This window comes from Triturus cristatus, chromosome 3_1, assembly GCF_964204655.1.
Source record: "Triturus cristatus chromosome 3_1, aTriCri1.1, whole genome shotgun sequence".
NCBI lineage: Eukaryota > Metazoa > Chordata > Amphibia > Caudata > Salamandridae > Triturus > Triturus cristatus.
Window position 1 is genome coordinate 535904922 of NC_140583.1, and position 17626 is coordinate 535922547.

Below are 17626 nucleotides of genomic sequence, written 5' to 3' on the forward strand. Positions count from 1 at the left end.
GTTGGTTTTTAAATTCACTCACTCCTTTTTTTGTTTGGGCCCCCACTTAGTTTAGAAGTGCATCCCTGTCTTCAGGTGTATGCCCGCCCTCTATCAAACGCGGTTTTTAGAGGGCGAGGACTGGCAGATGATGAAGCATGACACCTGGTGGTGTGTGATGCCAGTCCGTCAATTTTTGTGATATAATTGACTCACTAGCCCCGTTAAAACTAAAAAGAATTCAGGCTAAAGACAAAAATCCCTGGTTCAATGGGTCGCTAAACAACTAAAGGAAAAATCTTTGGCAAACAGAAAGGAATTGGAGACAACACTCCTCCTCCTCCCCCAGCTAAAACTTCTTGGAAAGACCATAAATGCCTACAACAAGAGCAATCTCCAATCAAAAAAAGAATTCTTTAGATTGGAACTGGAGAACGCTAAAAACAGACCTTGCAAGCTCTTTCAAATGGTAAAACAGCAATCAAACATACTGGCAAAAACCTCTAAAGAAACAACAAAATCCCTAATAAACTGTGATGAGTCCTCCTCCTTCTTCTCGGCCAAAATCAACTCTTTGGGAAATGAGCTGAATTTCACTGCTATCGTCCACTTCCACCCATTGGCGACACCTCCAAACATCACTATACACTCCCGACAGGCGGTACCCAAAAACCAAACTCACTGGACTACCTTCAACTTATATGATGACCATATCATATCGAAAATTCTACCATCCATAAAACCGAACAACCATTTCAATGACCCACTATATCTAACTGCTTATTAGCAGCCAACCAATTTATCATACCCATCTGGACCACAATAATCAACGCTTCCCCAATGCAAGGGTCCATACCAGACTTTCTAAAAGCTGGTCAAGTCATCCCCATTTTTAAAAAAAACCCACACTGAATCCTGCTGAACCGGACAATTTCAGACCAATGTCTAATATTGCGCTACTAGCGAAATTACTTGAGAAATGTTTGCAACAACAACTTAGCCAACACATAGTCACATTTAACCTGCTAGATGAATGCCAATCTGGATTCAGTCCAGATCACAGTAGGAAACTACTATTCTCCATATTATAGATTACGCCCTCCAAGCTCTAGACAAACGCAAAACATGTTTTTTTAGATCTATCACCGGTGTTCAACACAGTTAACCATGAGAAGCTACTAGAACGTCTGGAAAATAGGATGGGACTAGGGGGAGCCATTCGCGAATGGTTCAAATCCTTCCTACAGAACCGCTCCCAAAGATTCTTACTTAATCATAATCTTTCCTAAGGTTCCCCGATTACGATTGGTGTCCCCCAAGGTTCAACTCTCTCCCCAACTCTTTTTAACCTCTATCTGGAACCATTAGAGAAAATTCTACGTATCACCAACATCTCTTTCCACATGTACGCAGACGACACTCAGATCTTCATAAAAATTTCATCCCAAGAAGAGATTAAAACAATGAACGAGGCTCTAAAGCTGACTGTTCAATGGATTGCTAATAACCAGCTCAAACTTAATGTGCAAAAAACTGAATTCCTACTAATTTCCTCTCCTAAAAGCTCCCCTGACATACTTGAATGGACCAATTTGAACACCACGCTGAACTGCACCCTGATCATAGAGAAATCAGCCAAATCACTATGAATCACACTGGACAAAAACCTGAATATGCGAGCCCACATAAACACACTGGCCAAAAATGCCAGGTTTCACCTGAGCTACGAGAGAAATCTAAAACCATTCCTAGATACATCGGACCTTAAAATGGCAGTACAGGCATTAGTTATCTCTAAGATCGAATATGGATCCTCAACCTTCTCTGGCCTACCCAAGATCTCAATGGCTCCCCTAAAAGCCTGTCTTAACGCAGTCGCAAGACAGGCTCAAAATAACTTTGACCATATCTCACCGCACCTGAAGGCGCTGAACTGGCTTCGGTACGAAGCCAGAATCCAACTCAAATTGGCCAGTATCACTCACATAGTGGTACAGTCTCCTGCGTATGTTGCTCAGAAAATCGTTGTTTCCAGAGGAGGCAGGCTCTCCCGGTGTGCCAGGGATTTTGTGCTGAAACCACCCCTATTCCAGAAGAAGAAAACATACAACAGAGCTTTCTCTGGGGCTGCACTCAGAATCTGGAACTCGCTGCCGCCCAACATCAGAAGAATACCATCTCTATCAAGATTCAAAAAGGAAGCAAAGACTTTCTTAATGGGCAAATTTCTACCTTAAACTCTCTCTGTACATCTACAGTTTCAGCACCCCCAGCGATTTGCTATTGCTCTGAACTTGAACTCTATCGGTGTTAGCCAATCTTGTTTTCATATATGTAACACACGCGATTCTTATTCCTTGATCGTTGCTTACCACTCTGCATCATTCTCTCCTCGCTGTCACTTTAATGGGCAACGGCTGGTGTTGTGCAATCTTCCTCGGCTCCTGCCTATGTTTTGTTTTTTTCTCCCCTAAGCGTACTCATGATTGTGTACTCCTACTCCTTGTAAATAGCTGGTTATCTCTGCACAGTATTCTCATGATCGCCTGCTCCAATTTTGTAATTAACCTGTTATTGTTGAATCTTCTAAATGACATGCTATCACTTTAAAGCGCTCCGATACCCTAATGGGTCACGTTTGTGCTATCTAAATAAATAAATAAAAATACGGCAAGTAAATTAATTTGAATGGGTCTATTTGTGAAATCTAACAAGTAAGAGGCCAGGTGAAGAAGTGGAACAGTAATCTAGGGTCATCACAGGACAGCTGTTGGAAAACCCTGAGTTTGGCTTTTCCACATGGTGGAAATATAAAAACATGGTGTCCTACCTCTGATGGCGCTCGGACTTGGAACCGCTAGCCCCAAGTCAGCAAAATGCCACAGAAAAACAGGATGACTAGCAACCCTGTGCTATTATACTTGGCTTAACCTTTGATCCAGAATGTTACCACAAAGGAGAATATAGCAAGCAAACACTCTCAGACACTTTAAACATGCCTATGTCAAAGTGGAATCATCTAAACCAGTTTCCATTGATTTAAGGCTGAAAATGAATGATTGCAAGTTAAATAAAGTGCTGCATTAATGCTGCACAATTTCAATTTTTTTGCCATAAAATTTCCATTTTAGTGCCGCAAAATTTGAAAATCTATGCCACACTATCCAGGGGGGGTCTGACCAAATGATCATGAGGGGCATATTGTGCTTGTAAGCACATCTCCAGTTCTAGTGATTGGATTATAATTATTCTTGTGTCTTTATTTATTAAAATATACTCTGTTTTTCTGAATTGGTTTGGGGTTGTTTTTGTTTCCATTTTATTACTGGTTGTGTGCTGGATAAATAATTAACACATTGCTTCTAAATTGGGCATGGCTGCTTTTGTGCTAAGCTACAAGAGGGTGAAGCACAGGTTAATTTAGTGACTTTCGGGGATCACCCCAAACAAGGAGTGTGGTTGCCTGATTTTTTGCTTTCTTGCTTTCTCCCCCTCAACATACAACCCAATTTCTAACAATAATATAATCATTTAGATATAATATTCTCGCATATTATATGAAAGGTAAGTTACATAATAAATCATTAAGTCTTTGATTTGCTTCAGAAATATGAAGGTGCAGTAATTAGATTATACCATGTGTGCTGTTGCTGATAAACTTTTAAGAGTTTTAACAGGGTGCCGAGGATTAATGCAATTTGTGTTAATAATCGTATAAATCTTAATGCAAATTAAAACTCTGCGATTCAGAACGCTAGACTCACATTTGATGCTTTTCTGTTGTGAAAAATGAAAAATTATTGTGATATATAAACAAAACAGCACTATTGGAACACAGCTTTTGCACTGTCCTAAATCACTGCTTCACAAAAACGCATAATTAGATGTTACTGTTAAATAATAATCAAATAAGGAGATCTTTTTTTAAATTTAAGGATTGCATATTAGGACCATAGTTACTCCTTAGATTAGGACTGGAAACGTGGCAATATGTGGACGTGGGTTCACATATCGAACACTATTCAGTGTTGGGTACAGAATTTAGCGCCAGATTTACTAAATGTTGACACAACACAATGCAGTGCAGCAAGGGAAGTTGTTGTGCTGCATTGCATCAAACTGAGAGAGCATAAATGCATGACGCCCACTAATATACGGTGCTGGTCAGTGACGGCCTGTGTAAGGCGTTTAACCGGGGCGGTGACGTGGCGCAGAGGAGGGGCAGGGTGGGTGGTTGCAAAATGCGGCATACGCCGATTTCAGGTAAGTTACGAAAAAAATTAATAAAACAAATTTAGTTGCGCACGCTGCATCGCCAAATGCGATGCAGCTCGCGCAACGAAATTCGTTTTATTAATTTTTTTTGTAACTTACCTGAAATCGGCCGTTTGCCGCATTTTGCAACCCCCCACCCTGCCCCTCCTCTGCGCCACGTCACCGCCCCGGTTAAACGCCCTACACGGGCCGTCACTGGTGCTGGGATACCGCAGGCAACCTTGCGTCACAACACAAGAGTGCCTGCATTGTGGTCAGAGTTTTTGTGCAGGAAGGGACACCTTTCTGTGCAAAAACTATTGTTAGAGTCTTGTTCCTTCTTTTATGTGTGCTGCAGAATGCAAAGAGGAAGTCATGAGGAGAAATACAAATATTCCTCCTTGTTACGCCAGCCACGCCATTTTGGCACAAACCGATGTTTCCTGACTTCAGCAAACATTGGTTTGCGTCAAAATACTTGGGTGGATGCATGGGAAAACACATGTTCCTCACATGCTCTACCCATGTGAAGCCTCCTCGACGTAAGGTTACACAAGCCAGGAATGCCCTGTGTTACTGTTGGGGTAACTTTGCATTACTTTTGGGGTACAATCTCATGCAAAGCCACGCAAATCTTGATTTGGGTGGAATAGTAATTCTCACCATGGATTTTCTCTTGGGGCTGTGCCACAAAAGTGGCGCAGCCCCTATGCAAAATCTTATTACATTTGGGCCTTAGAAAATGTCTTTCTCATTCACAGCACTCCAACAGAATTGCGCAGAAGATTTTTTCATGAACTCATTTATCACAATGTTACAACTCTAAAACCTTCATTTTTTGTATTGAGTTATAGATTTAGTTTAATGTGGAGGCTAAACAAGTTGCATTTAATTTTAGGAATTGTATATGTTTTGTTTACCTTCATTAAGGTTGTCATCAAAGTTCGTAAAGTCATTTATGGCGCAGAATTCAATAGCGTTTTGGAATTTCAGGATGTGAGTTAAGAAACAAAACTGAATAATCAAATGCAGTGTCTCTTCTGGGTGGGTAGGCGATTGTCGTTGAAAAATCGATAAGGGAGAGATGGTAGTGATTAATTAAATGAATAGCGCTATGCAAAAACAGTTTGAGTACACATGAACACTGCACATTATTAGATTCATTGTATTTACATCATTTATACAGAGCCACATACTTAGATGTGGACATAGTAGGGCACTTACCCTCCATGTATGTGAAACAATGATTCCATTGGAAGCTCCTAACTTTCATATGTGTGCTGCCAATGCACACATCCACCTCGAAACCGGTCCTGAGGATTTATCCATCAATATTGTGTGACTGAACTGAATTTTCCACTGAATTAAAGAGATGTTCCTGTGTGAGAACGGCACCAAGACAACGATTCTAGTAATCGCGCACTCCAAACTAAATGCACGACCAGAAACCATGAAATGCCCTCCTCTACAAAATGAGCAACCGGGGAATTTTTGTCTACGAAGCCCTTACCCATTGTCCCCCCAAAGCTTTAGCAAAGGGTTCAAATGTACCACTCTCGAATAGCTCAAATGTTCTCCCACTACTTCACACTCAGCGCATCATCGCAGAGTCCATCTGACCTGACAGCTCATCGTAGCATGCCTCAGCTACTCTGGTGACACCTCACTACATCCGAACCAGGTTCCTGGGCGGGCAGGAACTGAGACGCTGGATAGTGCTTGACCACAAGCTCAGGGCTGAACCCGAACAAGTAACATTCAGGAGACTCCTAGAACTGGAACACTTCAGACGTGCTTTCTCTTGCGTCTGCGAGCACTAAGGGTCACGCTGATAGCACACCGGCCTGGCTGCATGCTAACTTGCCCTTCCATCAATCAAGCTGTCCTTACTTCCTGTCAGATAAAACATTCCTGAATAAATAAATAAAAATGTTTTGAAAAGCAAGATTTGATGTAGTGCGTGTAACATGGACATTTGACGGGCAAGCTACATTCAGACTCACTCCTTGTAGTAGCATTGCAACATGATCTTACATGGGAACTCGTCTATTTCCTTCATGGACATTGTGCACTCTGTGTTGCGTGCATCACACTTCTTTGATAAAGACAAAACATTCCAGCCTTACCAGGTGGGGAGAAAGAGCAATTCCTTACCGTCACCTCTGAGAGAAATTGACACTATCATAGAGTCCTTAATGGCCTGAGTGCCCCGGCTTGGGCAAATGAAATAAATCAAACTCTCCAATGTGTGGAGAAGAGAACAGTTCTCAGAGATCTCGCCAACAGCAGCAACAAGCCTGATCTGCTGCCTACGGGAAACGCATCCACTTGCCAATGGCCATGTGCCTCGGTAGGTGTCCCTCGGGCAGACGCACGGACAGGGCAGGTATACTGCAGCCCGCACCAGACTTCTCTTCAGAGATGGTGCGGGATCCCGGCGTTTCTTGCCTTAGTAGCCCTCTCCCCGGCAGAGCTGGGTATCCATCAGGAGCAGCTTCAACTTTTGGCCACCCTGTATGAACTACAGGAAGCTGGCCCGCCCTGATTCATTATGAGGGTATCCATCAGGAGCAGCTTCAACTTTTGGCCACCCTGTATGAACTACAGGAAGCTGGCCCGCCCTGATTCATTATGAGGGTATACCTTTTTGCATTCACTTCACTGTTATCACGTGCACTCCTTATATTTTATCTTTGATCCTGAAGAAGCGCCAATGACCTCTGTGGCGACAGGGGCGCGAAACATGTTGATCCATGATTTACCACAGGCATATAGAGCCTGTCAGGGCATTTTTTACCCATGGGGTTCTAATTTTGGCATCTGAGAATCTGAATCCATCCCTACTTGTTTTGTCTAGTAACCCCTGACTGTAATTTTAACCTGCACGCACTTTGTTACCCTCAGCACTGGACCCACACCCCACACACCCACAGGCACCATCCGGCATTTCTCTTTAAAAAGATCTCCGACAAAGTGACCCTTCGGGGGACCCGCAGGGCATTGCAGTGCCGGGCCCTGCGAGGAGCAAATGCCCGATGATGAAGCATGACATCCTTCCAGGGTGTGTGAGGGCAACAAGAGGCAAGATTGGTGCCTAATCTGTATGAGGGGGTCTTTTTCATACCTAGTTCTCTTGCCTTTTTCTCCTTTTCTCTTTTTCTTTGTTGTAAGGCTTGTGGGTGACCTATGGCGCCCTGCCTTTGGAACAGTGTCCTCTTTTTGGTTTCAGTTTGAGGGAATCCATCCATACATTTTTTTGCTCCAGCTCTAGTTCCAGAGACGGTCTCTGGAGGTTGGGAACATCATAACTAGAGTGGGAGGCTCAGGAAAGAAATATCACAGATAGATATAATAAAAAGATTTCCGGCTTAGGCACAGTTCATGCAATCTTGACCTTAAACAGAATATCTAAATAATAACCTCTATTTTTTTTAATGATTATATGCTTTCACGGCTGTATAACTTGACTTACTATCAAAGGGGTCCAGGACAATGAAGACCAGGAAATATCTTCTTGGGCAGAATGCTGCTTTATCTTCCTGGTCCCCATCACATCCCAAGGGAAGCAAACTACTACTCCTTTCTGACCTGTAAGAAGTACAACATGGCTGATACTTTAGTTACCGGTTTGGTTCATGGAAGGGATGCGGACAACATGCCCTTCTAGATACTGAATTGATGCACATGTGCAATCCGATTTCAGTAGTAGGAAGACTTTACTGACTCCTAAAAAAGGATTAGTACCAACAAGAGGCAACAGTCTCAAACTCTGAATTCCAGCATTTGAGACCTTTAAAATGCTTAGGAGATCTGGTTGTTCCATATTGCCTTATGCTTATTGTACATTTTTTGTGTCATGCCTGCTTGCTTAAAAGGCTATAATCACGTGCAGGTGAGCAATAAAATAAAATGAAGAGAATGTATTACATACAAATATAGGTAGACAAAGTGACCTACTTTTGACATTTAATCACGAAAGAGGGACTGAAACTAGATACAAGGAAAATAAGCCTTAATTCTGAATATGCAGCGCTGATCTCTGTCCTGAAATTAGAAACCTTATTGGGGATTTTCAACCATCTGTCAAAATTCTCTCTAGGCCAACCAAACCAGACAGCAGCTGCATGTGTTCAATTGCAAAACAATACAAACTAGCCTTTCGACGAGAACACACAAAAAGCCCAAGCCAGATATGATCATCAGTCATCCAGCACCAACAAATATGTTTTAAAGCAAACCTAGATGCAATGTTATTAATGGATAGGTCTCACTTTCATTGTAGGTCTGGCCTTCGAGACAACTGTAGCTATCTTGCCAGACTATTATTTTTCATGAAAAATCATACAAAACATGCAAGAATAGAGGGACATTTGGCCAGCGGGCTACATCTATTGGTGTGTTAAATTGTTAATGATATTGTTTCCACCCATTCGAGGATACAAAGAGTCAGCTCACTTTACTTGAAAGATCTACATAAAAAGTAGAAAAAAGGGAAAAGAAAAAGGAGACTGTTTATGTTTTTTTCCTCTGAAGTTCGTGCACGTATCTTCTTGCTACCTCAAACTCATGAAAAATCTTGAACGTTCCATTCAGCAGCGCCTTCAATTTTGCTGGCTGCAGTAGTATGGCCTGGGATCCCTGTCTTAAACTCAGAGGTCAGTAATCTCCTTTCCTTCCATCGCTTTGAGGTCGCATAAGTCACATCAGGGTAAACCTGAAGGCCGGAGCCCTCTGAAGATTTAAAGCTCCGCTGGCTAACTACCTGCAAGAGATTCTTCCCTCGAATTCTGAAGTCTCCAAAGTTTACTATCGTGGTGCTTGGCTGTGTAGAATTGCATACTCTGTAAAAGAAACACAATGTGCCCTCATGATAACCAAATCCTCCTTAAATTCTGGAAGGACGTGGGTTTTTCTATGACCCCTACTGGTGACGATGCCAATTATTTTCTTCCAGAAATACCCACAAAGCGCAGGTTTCAACTCATTAGACAATTTTTCCTGATCTTCCATCCGGAGCATAATTGCGTTGAGCTCCTTTACTTTGGAGGTTTGAGCTGACTCTAGCTGGGCTTGAGCATCCTCCAAGGCAGAGACCCTCATCTTTACCTCCTCTAGCTTGGCTGAATATTGGCCAATTTTCTTCTCAATTGTTATCTATTTTGCCACTCAGTGACTGGGCCAGCGAATTTTAACTTTGCTTTAACTCATGCATCTCACCTCAAATAGTAGTCAGCAACGCCTCAATTCTACTATGAGGAGCTGAGTACTTACATCGGCATGAACCTCCAATGAGTAAGTCCAATCCCTTTCCCCATTATTTAGGCCTGTAGTTCCAATGAGCCCTTGAAAATCCAGATGCTGTGCATGAGTTTGAGGTGCTTGGGGTAGATTAGATACTAGTGTCTATTTTGCCTTTGTTGCTGAGACCGTACTTCTACTGGTTCCCCCTCATACCACTACTTGTCTCTTGTTCAGGTAGTTGTGAGCTACTCGAGGTATAGCTATTCTCAGCTGAGCTCTTCTCAGCAGTCCCTTCTCCATTTAGATCTGTTGTGCTCTCGGCCAGAAGCGCCCTGTTGGCCTCCCCTATATTGTTATCTCTGTTAGAGCCTGCCAGTCCACCTTTTTCCAATTTACTGCTGAAAACTGGAAACAGTCTCACTCCTTTTTGAATCTGACCATACCATGCTTGTAGATGCCGCTTGCTTGAGAGCCAAACACAGCATTTCAAGGGCTGTGTACACTCTCTGCACCCTGAGGGGAGTTGTAGAACCATGCTACCTGTGCCATGTTACTTCTGCACAAGTAGTCAAAGTGATTGCCCTTACTAGAGCCTGTTGTATCTTAGATGGCTTTGAGTCACCATTTATACTGACATCCAGTATGGCTTCAGTGTTGTGCATGACTTCTGCCAACTGTGGTCACAAAGAGGATTCTTGACTTCAGCTGACTCCCCTATCAAGAATAGTCTGTATGTCATGAGCCTGTTGAATGCACTTCAGCTGCCTACGGAAATAGTAGCGTGTACACAAATGTGGTGAGGACTTTATTACAAGAGGCAACCAGTATGCAGATGAGATTGCTTGATATTGCCCTCTTGAGTCCAGCACATTTCATCGGCAAGAGCCATGCAATACCAAAGTACAAAGGCATTTTACATTTCTTAATGGTGCAAATAGCTATTTTGGGCCTTTAGGAAATGCTAAATGCCAGGTGGAGTGTACGAAAGGCATTTGCGGTGGTACAAAATGCGATTCTACCTGGTAGAAATCGAATTTTGGAAATTGTTGAATAGAAAATTGCAGATAGGGATTCCCAAATAACGAGTCCCCAACCGCATGTACAATGGATTTCCTAATTGAGACTAGTTGCAAAATGGCCATTTAGGAAATGCAATTACCATTGATTTTGATCAGGTGGTAACCAGGTGCAAACTATAAAAAGACGCCCAAAATGCATCAGGCTCTTTCACAATTGTTTCTTTGTACATTCTGGCAAGAATGATAAGGATTTTGGCTGTGAGGCAGAGAAGGAGGAGGTGACGGGAGAGGATATTTAGGGTGAGGGTCACCCTGTTTGAACAGGCAGAGGAGGAGATTATTGAGAGGTACCCACTGAGTTATCGGGTAATACTTGATTTTGTTGCTGAGTTGCAATCGCAGATACAGGCTTCAGCACTCAGAAGCAACGCAATCCCACCACATGTTCAGGTATTGCCTTGCCTACACCTCTTAGCTTCTGGCAGTTACCAGGAGGTCATAGCAGTGGCAGGAGCATCACGAAGTGCCTTTTTCAGGTACTTTTGTATGTTCAAGAACATCATGATTAGCAAAGTCAACAATTATATATCTTTCCCCAGTACCCACTAATTATTGCAACAACCATATTGATGTTCTACAGGGTAGCAGAGTCACCAATGTCATTGGCTCTGTTGATGTCTCACATATTGCCATATGCCCACCCTCAGCAACTGAATACATAAATAGGCACAAGTAAAGCTCACACACATTGAAGGTGCAGGTGGTGTGGGGTGCCTCCTGTATTATAACATACCTTGTGGCCTGATTTCCAGACAGCACAGTGGAATACAACACCAACTTGCACAGAGTGAATTTCCCAATGGTTTCCTACTACGTAAGAGAATCCCAGACTCAATGAATACAGGGCCAGGACAGTGTGTGTAATGTGACCTAATGGTTTTGCTTCTCATGCTCTTAAGGTGACAGTGCATATGTCGTACGTCCCTGGCTACTCACACCATATCTGACTCCAAGAACAAGAATTGAGAGCAGTACAACATGACACACAGGAGAACACGTTCAATAATAAAGAGAACCTCTGGGATCCTGAATTCCCGCATTTGCTGCCTCCAAAAGACCAGCAGGGCACTACTGTACAGACCAGATACATGCTGCAAGATCATCGCTAGGGGTGGGTGACAAATTCTGCTCTGCAGGCGGAGTTTCGCAAACTCCACGCAGAGTACCGAAAAACTCCACGAAGCTGCTCGGTGCAGAGTTTTCCCTCTTACATGGCTTGGCAACTTTAAGTGGACGAATGCAAGTGAGAAAAATCATACGCTAAACCACCTTCAGGCGAGATTTCTCAATGGGGGCGATCGCGGCAGGTTGCTACCGCTACAGTTGAAAAACCTGCTGCTCACTTTGAGGATGCTTCCGCTCGAGTGAGACAAATCCCCGGCGCTAAAAATCTGTTAGAGCAGCGCAACTTGCTGCACTCCGGCGCTCGCGGAACTCCGCGTAGCATGGCAGAATCTTTTCAGCAATTCGCAGAGTTCGACATAACAAAACTCTGCGAACTTCACCCAGGCTAATCTTCCCAACATGTGCCATACTGCACAATATTGCAATGAAGAAGGGTCTGCACGAGATCCCCATGGAGCCTGATTCCAACTCTGATGATGAGTTACTACCACTACAGGTGCAGCAGGAGGGGACACGTGCAGCAGAGGTGTGTGCACATTACACAGAAATCCCAAACAGCTATTTCTGAAATTTTGAAAAATCCAATAATGAGACATCAACATAATGGTAATGCTTGGTGCATAACTTGGTGACCAACTTTTATTCAGGCACCTACAACATTGTTGCAAGCAAGGATCAACTGCATTTTTGTGGATTCTACGTTGCCAAAAGTATAACAGAGTAAATAATGGCAAACAAAACAAAGGTGACTCATTCCATGTGCACAGTGAGTTACTTTTTCAGCCTTAGGGGGTCAGTGCTTTGTCAACAACACTGGGTTTTGGGACTGTCGATATGTCATTGCTAGAAGTGTGGTGATGTCAATGCCTGGTACTGCATGCCTCTTGAAGGGATGTGCTACTGAGGCTAGAGCCCTCTTTGCTCTCAGGTGGGTCTGGGATGTTGGGGATGCAGAAGTTGTGGGTCTGAATATTTTCAAATGCTGTGGTGATTTGCACTAGCCCATGTGCAACGCCCTGACAGTAATACCCCATGTCAGTCTGAATATTCACAGTGCACCTTGCCAACATTGTTGTTGTTGCGACTGCCAGATGGTTGATAAATCGGTCCTGCCCTTTCTCCAAATTCTGCAGTGGCTTAGACATATGTTGCAGATGCCTACTGAGAATACCTATCTGTTTGTCTGTAGGCGCTGTGTAGAGATGATTGATCTCTCCAATCCACCATACAGAGGATGAATATCTGACATGATGTCTGACACGGTCTCTAGACGGACTGCTGAGGTTTGGCCTCTGCACATTCTCTGTGTCCTGGTCTCTGATGCTGTGGGGTACCTGCTCTGTGAATGTCCCTCATCACTGTTCTCAAATTCTGACAGTGGGGGCTGGTGGCTCTCCTACCAGTTGGAATAGGAGTGATGGACTGAGGGGTTGGCATTGTTGTGTGCTCAATTACCACAATTCTGTCAGTAGCCCCTTCAGCTGCCATGGTTCCTGACATGTTGGGACTGTGATCTGTGGAAATGCATGTTTTTTGTTAAGGTAAATAATGGTTTATATTTGCCCACAATATTGTTGTGAATCTACTTTATGTGTCAGTGACATTTTAATGTTGTTCAGATATTTTTGGTATGGTTAGCAGCACACAGTACAGCAAACAACTGATATGGACTGCAACTCCCATGATGCATTGCCTGGGTGGGTCAGACACCTCAATGGAGTTATTCATTCTGTGACGTATGGTATATGGGTTAGCTAACTGTATGTTATGTTATGTTAGGTACGTAAAGGAAGGATGACTTACCCTGGCTTGTGCCTGCTGAATTGGAGGTGTCGATGTTAGCTACTCGCACCACACTCTCAGGTTCCTGAGTACCCTTTATGATTTTCACCATGGGAGTTGGAGGGGGGTGTTTTGAGGGTCCTCCACCTGTACCACGTCCCTCTGCCATCCCGATGGCCACCTTCTCCTTCCTACAGGACCTCAGGTCTTACCACTTCTTGTGGATCTCTGGGATGGTCCTATGAGTGATTCCTAGGGAGATGAACTTCTCCAGAATGCTGGTCCAGATCTGTGTTTTTTGGGACTCGGGTACTGTAAAGAAGGCCTTCCCAAACAATTGGTCCATGTGGGAGACACATGCCTCTGTCAAGACCTCCAGCTCCTTCTCAGAGAATTTGAACTTTCTCTTCCTGCTCCCTGAGTACTTGATCCCTTCTTGTGCAGCTATGGTCTTCTCTAGGAATTGTGTGATGCACTAGCGGTAGTGATGCAGGGGCACTCCTTCCTTCCAGTACCTTCCTATGCCTCTGGGTTGTGGCCAAACCATTTATTTGTAAACTTCCTGGTCTGACATCATCATTCTGCATCCAGAAAGCTCTGTTTCCTAATTTAGATTTCCTAATTGAGAATGTGAATCCATAGGAATCGCTGTTAGTGAAATCACTGGTTACACACATACCACTCTGCAATTCACAATTAGCAATTTCTGAGGATTTGCAATTTGGGAATTGCAAATTATGAATTTTGTAAATATGGCCCAGGGTTCTGTGCTGAGATATCCATGTGTTGGCAAAACAGCCCAGCAAATGTGTTTGCTGTGCTGTGTTATATGAAAAAAGGTAAATCTACCCCTAAATCTTGTGTGCGACGCACAGTAGGTGCCCTCCAACAATCCGATTTGACGCGTCAACCGGAAGTCGGTTGTTCTGGGACCGCAGAGACGAAGGATTTTGACTTTCGAAGGAATAGGAAGATTTTTGACCTTAACGAAGTTCTGCCGTGAAAAAGCCCACGGCCATTGGGCCATTGGGGTGAAACACGTGTCAGCTTTTCTCTTCACAACTTCTCTATGGAAATACAAATAAAACCAAGCACTTGATAAACATCCGACATTTTCTGACATTTATTTTTTCTTACCAACGTTGATTAATCAAGAGGGCACAACCCTCTACTTTTTTCCATAATCAACTCCACAATGGCTCTTGGGTGTAGTCATTTACGAGGAGTGTGGCACAACTAAATTGGGTCCTGACAATTGTAGCATCAAAAGTCCAGAACTTTCCACCCAAACAGCAATCTATAAGAGATGTAAGGTGTCTGCCCTGCAAGCAGTAAAACTGTCACTGGCTAGAGAGTAAAAATATATGTTTTAGAGGCGGCCACTTTCGAAAAAGACAATAAATTAGCACTTTAATAAATGAAGGAAGTGTCCCAGGGCATTTTGCAAGCGAACACGTTTTTTAATAAAGAAATCTGAATATGTTTTTAAAGAGGTCTGAATGCTGGTGGATATTACAAAGGTACAGCATGAACATTTTCCGTAAATAGATCGAGATGTTGCACTTATCGATCTCTGCTACTGAACTGTAAAATGAGTCCACATTACTATACTCTTCAGATAAAAGTTGTGTAAATGAGTCCACATTACTATACTCTTCAGACAAAAGTTGTGTAATGAAATTGTTTTAGATAACGGGCAGTAAGGAGGATGGTCCATTCACCCTATTTACCCCAGAAGCTTTCCCTAGACACAGCCCATATTGACTATGCTGACAGAAAATGTCCTCCACCAACCCAATGGAACAGCAGCTGTCGGAGGAAGGGCATTACGCCATTCACCCTAATTAGAGTGGATGGTGTGAGGCCCTTTTCTCTCTGTCTGTCACTGCCACTGGCAGTGAGGGACAGAAAAAAGAAATAATCGCCTCCTAGTGGCTGTTCACAGATTTGTATACCATGACAGGATCGGAGATGACAGTGGTTCGTGTCACGGTATGTATATCGTAGCTACGTCAGCAGTGACTTTTAAATTTAAAATTGTTACTGTATTTTATAGTCTTAGGCTATATTATATGTGCTAGAGAATTGTCAAAATAGATTTTAGAGATTGCATGCCATCTCTGTCCTGTCACCAAAGATGTAAAGAATGACAGTGGTGATGGTTATACACCAGTGCTCAATTGCAATGGCTCTAATGGAAGTCAGCATCATGCAAGGGTCCACCTCTCAATAGTGCCGCAGGTGCAAATCACAAATGTATTTTACTATCTAACCAGTGACTGGGGACCTATTTTTTGTGCTTGCAATAGGGCACATGGTGCATCACTCACATTGTAAAATATTCTATGAAGACAATGCCAGTGGCCCTTAATGTTATGTTATGTTCTGTTACAGTATGCTATGTTATTCGTATGGCCCTTGAGGGTCCAGGCATTTTACAGGTGTGAAGACAGCTGTGTCCCTGGTGATCTTAATCGAAGAGCCAGGTCTTCAGCTTCATGTAGAACTCGAGAATCGATGAGGAGGCTTTGTTCTGTTGTGGGAGGTCGTTCCATGCTTTGGGGGATTTGTATGAGAAGGCACGGACTATGGCTCTGTTTTTATGTATGAGGGGAACATGTTCCATTGAGAGTTCGGCTGTTCGGAGGTGCCTGCGAGGTTCAGGAAAGTGTATGTAGCTGTTGCGGTAGGCTGGCCTGTGTAGTGCTTGTTTGTATGTGTGAGGAGTTTGTACTGAGGGTGCTTGTGCATGGGAGCCAGTAAAGTTCCTTGAGGTGTGTGGGGTGATGTGGGTGCATCGATGTAGGTTTCGGATGAGACTTGCTCCAGTGTTTTGGATGGTTTAGAGCCTGTGCAGGAGCTGCTTGGTGATTTCTGCATAGAGTGCTTTGCTGTAATCAAGTCTGCTGGTAATCAGGGCCTGTTAGAAATTGGGTCTCTAGTTGGCAGAGATATGCATCCTGTCAAAATAGGGGCCCCAATCCTAGTCAGGGTAACTTACAACACAACCTAAATTATCTTGTTGTCACCCTCTGGTAGCTTGGCACAGAGCAGGCGGGCTTAACTTAGAAGGCAATGTGTAAAGTATTTGTGCAATACTTATATAGCAACAGAGTGATAATACCACAAAAAGACTCCACAACAGTCTAGAAAAATAAAGTATGACTTTAAAAAATAATACAAGACCATATTGGCAAAAATCCAATGTATTTTGAAGAAATAAATGCAGTAAAGCGCTTAAAAGCAAGTAGCGCTAAAAAGAGTACTTTATGTCATGCTGGAGCGGGGCAAAGTCAAAGTTTGGGCCGGCTGCGATAGAGCATCAGCTAGCTACAGGACTCACACAGCCCACGGTGAGCAAAGTACCTTTCGTGGTCACAAACAGCGAGATGTGTCGATCTTCTCCACGCAGTGAAGGCAATGAGTCAGTTCCTAAGAAGGGTGCCGGAGTCGAGAGGCGTTGAGCGATGCGCTGGTTTCTGCCACGCAGTTCAGGAGATGCCTGAATCTCACCAAGCTGCAGTGGCGGCAATATGCTGTCCAATGCATTGGTCTCTGAAAGCAAAGTGATGGTTCTGAGGTGATGCACTCATTTTACTCCCGTAACCAGGTTGATGCACTGGTTCTGCTACATGCAGACAGGAGATGTGTCGAAATCCATGTTGCAAGTATCTCGGCCACATCCAGTGAGCCAGGAATAGGAACATGGGTAGAGACTTTGATATCCGTCAGTCTCAAGAAGCAGGAGGCAAGCCAACAAGTCCATGGAGATCACTTGGAAGAAGGTAGAGTCCAGCTCTCCTTCAGCAGAGTCAGTGTGCAGCAGACGGCAGGGCAACAATAAGAAAAGCAGGCCTTCCGAATCTGGAGTCCAGTTGAGTCAGTTGAACAGCACAGCAGTTCTTCTGACAGAGGGTCAGGTGTAGGCCCAGAACTGTCTGGTTTGGTGGGGTCAGAGACCCAGTACTCTTACCCAAATGTCCCTTTGAAGTGGGGGAGATTTCAAAGAGTGGCTTTGAAATGCACCAGTATCACTTTCAGCCCAGTCTGGTCTGCCAGCCTATCTGTGCGGGGTAATCAGTCCTTTGTGTGGGGTCAGATCATTGCCTATTGAAATATAAGTGCAAGCCCCTACCTCCCTTCCTGGCTAGGAAGGGTCATCAGAA